Here is a 6,000-nt window from a genome sequence, read left to right as displayed (position 1 = left end):
AAATGCTTGAGTGTATAGATAGACAGACAGACATACTTTATTGATCCTAAGGGAAATTAGGTTTCATTACAGCCGCGCCAACCAAGAATAGTGTAGAAATATAGCAATATAAAACCATAAATAATTAAATAATAATAAGCTAATCATGCCAAGTGGAAATAAGTCCAGGACCAGCCTATTGGCTCAGGGTGTCTGACACTCCGAGGGAGGAGTTGTAAAGTTTGATGGCCACAGGCAGGAATGATTTCCTATGACGCTCAGTGTTACATCTCGGTGGAATGAGTCTCTGGCTGAATGTACTCCTGTGCCTAACCAGTACATTATGGAGTGGATGGGAGTCATTGTCCAAGATGGCATGCAACTTGGACAGCACCCTCTTTTCAGACACCACCGTCAGAGAAAGAGGATGTGCTGGAGCTGTTGAAAAGTATTAAGTTAGACAAGTCACCAAGACTGGACAAGATATACCCAGGCTACTCTGAAAAGTGAGGGAGGAGGTTGCTGAGACTCTGGCAATGAACTTTGTGTCATCAATAGGGACGGGAGAAATACCAGAGGATTGGAGGTTTTGCAAATGTTGTTCCCTTGTTCAAGAAAGGGAGTAGAGATAACCCAGGAAATTGTAGACCAGTGAGTCTTACGTCATGGTGGGCAAGTTGTTGGAGATCCTGAGAGGCACGATTTATGAGTATTTGGATAGACAATCTGATTTTGTCAAGGGCAGGTTGTGACTTATGAGCCTAACTGAATTCTTAGAGGATGTAACAAAACACATTGATGAAGGTAGAGCAGTGGATATCATGTATGTGGATTTCAGCAAGGCATTTGATAATGTTCCCCATGCAAGGCTCCTTCAGAAAGTAAGGAGGCATAGGATCCAAGGTGACCTTACTTTGTGGATCCAGAATTGGCTTGCCCACAGAAGGCAAAGGGTGGTTGTAGATGGTTCACATTCTGCATGGAGATCAGTGACCAGTGGTGTCCTGCAGGGATCTGTACTGGGACCCCCTCTCTTTGCGATTTTTATAAATGACCTGGTTGAGGAAGTAGAATGATGGGTTAGTAAATTTGGTGATGACACAAAAGTTGGGGGTGTTATGGTTAGTCTGGAGGGCTGTCGGATGTTATAGTAGGACATCGATCAGATGCAGAACTGGGCTGAGAAGTGGCAGATGGAATTCAACCCAGATAAGTTAGTTAAGTTACAGTCTGTCCCAAGCCTTATAGCCTCATCAGGCCGGTACTTATGCTGGTTTCCGTGGCGTGTGGTTAAGTGCCTTGCTCAAGGACACGACACACTGCCTCGGCTGGGGCTTGAACTCACGACCTTCAGATCGCTAGCCTTAACCACTTGGTCACGTGCCACACCCAGATAAGTGTGAAGTGGTTAATTTTGGTAGGTCAAATTTAAAGACAGAATATAATATTAATGGTAAGACTCTTGGCAGTGTAGAGGATCAGTGAGATTTTGAGGTCCGTGACCATAGGACACCCAAAGCTGCTGCGCAGGTTGACAGTGTTGTTAAGAAGGCGCATGGTGTGATGGCCTTCATTAACCATAGGATTGAGTTCAAGAGCCGTGAGGTAATGTTAAAGCTATACCAGACCTTAGTCAGACCCCATGCCTATGAGCATGGGTTGAGTGAACTTGGCCTTTTCTCCTTGGAGTCATGGAGGATGAGAGGTCACCTGACAGAGGTGTACAAGATGAGAGGTATTGATCATGTGAATAGCCAGAGGCTTTTCCCCAGAGCTGAAATGTCTAACACGAGGGGGGCATAGTTTTAAGGTGTTTGGAAGAAGGTACGAGGGGGGCTGTCAGAGTTAAGTCCAACCCTCCACATACACAGAATGGTGGGTGTGTGGAATGCACTGCCAGTAACAGTGGTAGAGGCGGATAACCATATAACAATCACAGCACGGAAACAGGCCATCTCGGCCCTCCTAGTCCGTGCCGAACTCTTAATCTCACCTAGTCCCACCTACCCGCACTCAGCCCATAACCCTCCACTCCTTTCCTGTCCATATACCTATCCAATTTTACCTTAAATGATACAACTGAACTGGCCTCTACTACTTCTACAGGAAGCTCATTCCACACAGCTATCACTCTCTGAGTAAAGAAATACCCCCTTGTGTTTCCCTTAAACTTTTGCCCCCTAACTCTCAAATCATGTCCTCTCGTTTGAATCTCCCCTACTCTCAATGGAAACAGCCTATTCACGTCAACTCTATCTATCCCTCTCAAAATTTTAAATACCTCGATCAAATCCCCCCTCAACCTTCTACACTTCAATGAATAGAGACCTAACTTGTTCAACCTTTCTCTGTAACTTAAGTGCTGAAACCCAGGTAACATCCTAGTAAATCGTCTCCGCACTCTCTCTAATTTATTGATATCTTTCCTATAATTCGGTGACCAGAACTGTACACAATATTCCAAATTTGGCCTTACCAATGCCTTGTACAATTTTAACATTACATCCCAACTTCTGTACTCAATGCTCTGATTTATTAAGGCCAGCGTTCCAAAAACCTTCTTCACCACCCTATCTACATGAGACTCCACCTTCAGGGAACTATGCACTGTTATTCCTAGATCTCTCTGTTCCACTGCATTCCTCAATGCCCTACCATTTACCCTGTATGTTCTATTTGGATTATTCCTGCCAAAATGTAGAACCTCACACTTCTCAGCATTAAACTCCATCTGCCAACATTCAGCCCATTCTTCTAACCGGCATAAATCTCCCTGCAAGCTTTGAAAACCCACCTCATTATCCACAACACCTCCTACCTTAGTATCATCGGCATACTTACTAATCCAATTTACCACCCCATCATCCAGATCATTTATGTATATTACAAACAACATTGGGCCCAAAACAGATCCCTGAGGCACCCCGCTAGTCACCGGCCTCCATCCCGATAAACAATTATCCACCACTACTCTCTGGCATTTCCCATCTAGCCACTGTTGAATCCATTTTATTACTCCAGCATTAATACCTAACGACTGAACCTTAACTAACCTTCCATGTGGAACTTTGTCAAAGGCCTTGCTGAAGTCCATATAGACTACATCCACTGCCTTACCCTTGTCAACATTCCTCGTGACTTCTTCAAAAAATTCAATAAAGTTTGTCAAACATGACCTTCCACGCACAAATCCATGCTGGCTACTCCTAATCAGATCCTGTCTATCCAGATAATTATAAATACTATCTCTAAGAATACTTACCATTAATTTACCCACCACTGATGTCAAACTGACAGGTCTATAATTGCTAGGCTTACTTCTAGAACCCTTTTTAAACAATGGAACCACATGAGCAATACGCCAATTCTCCGGCACAAACCCAGTTTCTAATGACATCTGAAAGATCTCCGTCAGAGCTCCTGCTATCTCTACACAAACTTCCCTCAAGGTCCTGGGGAATATCCTCTCAGGACCCGGAGATTTATCCACTTTTAAATTTCTTAAAAGCGCCAGTACTTCCACCTCTTTAATTGTCATAGGTTCCATAACTTCCTTACTTGTTTCCCACACCTTACACAATTCAATATCCTTCTCCTTAGTGAATACCGGAGAAGAAATCGTTCAAAATCTCTCCCATCTCCCTCGGCTCCACACATAGCTGACCACCCTGATTCTCTAAGGGACCAATTTTATCCCTCACTATCCTCTAGCTTTTAATATAACTGTAGAAACTTTTCGGATTTACTTTCACCTTATTTGCCAAACCAACCTCGTATCTTCCTTTAGCTTTTCTAATCTCTTTAAGATTCCTTTTACATTCTTTATATTCCTCGAGCAATTCCTTTACTCCATGCTGCCTATATCTATTGTAGACATCCCTCTTTTTCCAAACCAAGTTTCTAATATCCCTTGAAAACCATGGTGCTTTCAAACCTTTAACCTTTCCTTTCAACCTAACAGGAACATAAAGATTCTGTACCCTCATAATTTCACCCTTAAATGACCTCCATTTCTCTATTACATCCTTCCCATAAAACAACTTGACCCAATCCACTCTCTCTAAATCCCTTTGCATCTCCTCAAAGTTAGCCTTTCTCCAATCAAAAATCTCAACTCTAGGTCCAGTCCTGTCCTTCTCCATAATTATATTGAAGCTAATGCTATTGTGATCACTGGACCCGAAGTGCTCCCCAACAGATACATCTGTCAGCTGACCTATCGCATTCCCTAACAGGAGATCCAACACTGCCCCATCTCTAGTCGGTACTTCTATGTATTGTTGCAAAAAACTATCCTGCACACATTTCACAAACTCTAAACCATCCAGCCCTTTTACAGAATGAGCTTCCCAATCTACATGTGGAAAATTAAAATCTCCCACAACCACCACCTTGTGTTTACTACAAATATCTGCTATCTCCTTACACATTTACTATAGGATTATACTATAGGATTTTTTTTAAGAGACTTAGCTAGGTACATGGAGCTTAGGAAAATAGAGGGTAATTCTAGGTAGTTTCTAGAGTAGGTTACATGGTCAACACAACGAAGTGCCTGTAATGTGCTGTAGATTTCTATGATTCTATGAAGGTAGAGAAATGAATGCAGCAAAATTCATGGAAATCCTGGAGGAAAACTTGATGCAGCCTGCAAGAGAACTGCAACTTGGGAGAATACTTGTTTTCCAGCGAGACAATGACCCTAAGCATAAAGCCAAAGCTATACACAGGAATGGCTTAAAAACAGCGTTAATGTCCTGGAAAGGCCAAGTCAGAATCCAGTCCTCAATCCCATTGAGAATTTGTGGCTGGACTTGAAAAGGCTGTTCACCCATGATCTCCATGCAATTTGACAATATCTCAAGCAGTTTTGTAAAGAAAGGGGAGAGGGTATGTGTAAAGCTGATGCAGACCTATCCAGAGACTCAAGGCTGTAAATGCTGCCAAAGTGTATCTACTAAATACTGACTCGAGGATGGTAATTATGCAATCAATTATTTTGTGTTTAGCAATTGTAATGCATTTAGATAAGTTTGTAGAAAATCATTTGACCTGAGACTTTTCTGTTGATCTGTATCAAAAAACCCAAATTACATTCTCTGATTCAATGTTGTAAAACAATAAAACATGAAAACTTCCAAGAGGGGCAAATACTCTTTTATAGGCACTGTACATGTGACAGATAATCTCATTAATCTTAAGAGTCTCCCCTAGCTTTTCCACACTCTATGTACATGTATCATTATTTACTTGGTGTGATTTCTAAATAGCTTCTGATAAAATAGAATTTATTGCCATATGCATGTATGCACAGGGGCAATGAGAAATGCATCTACAGTAGCACAGGTACATAGTATTGGAGCACTGACAAGAACAAATTATACACTGTACAAGAAAAAGCAAAGTCTGTTTTAGTGCCCAGTGGTTCAAGAATAAATAGTTGGATAAGTTGCTGTACTTGAACCTGGTGGTGTGGGACTTCAGATTCAAAGTTCAAAGTACATTATAAAAGTATTATACTTTATATAACTTTGATATTTGTCTCTTTGCAGCCACAAAACAAAGGAATCCAACAGAACCTATTAAAAATATAGGCCAAACACCCAACATGCAGGGGAAAAAAAAACACAAATCGTGCAAACATTAAAAGTAAAGGGCATTCAGAACTGAAGTTCACATGTACATGGACATAGTGGAATGCGTCATTTACTTGGAAGTAGGTACAGAGGAGATTCTCGTCAGGGGTAAGTTTTTTTTTAAAAAACGTAGAGAGTGGTGAGTGTGTGGAATGGGCTGCCAGTGGTGGTGGTGGAGGCGGAAATGATAGGGTCTTTTAAGAGAGTCCTGGATGGCTACATGGAGCTTAAAAAAAAGAGGGTTATGGGTAAAGCCTAGGTATTTCTAAGGTAGGGACATGTTTGGCACAGCTTTGTGGGCTGAAGGGCCTGTATTGTGCTGTTATGTTTTCTATGTTTTTCTACATTCAGAACCAACACACTCAATGAAGTGGTGGGGAGCCCA

Source organism: Hemitrygon akajei, chromosome 6 (assembly GCF_048418815.1).
Source record: "Hemitrygon akajei chromosome 6, sHemAka1.3, whole genome shotgun sequence".
Lineage (NCBI taxonomy): Eukaryota > Metazoa > Chordata > Chondrichthyes > Myliobatiformes > Dasyatidae > Hemitrygon > Hemitrygon akajei.
Note: the sequence above shows the minus strand (reverse complement) of the source record.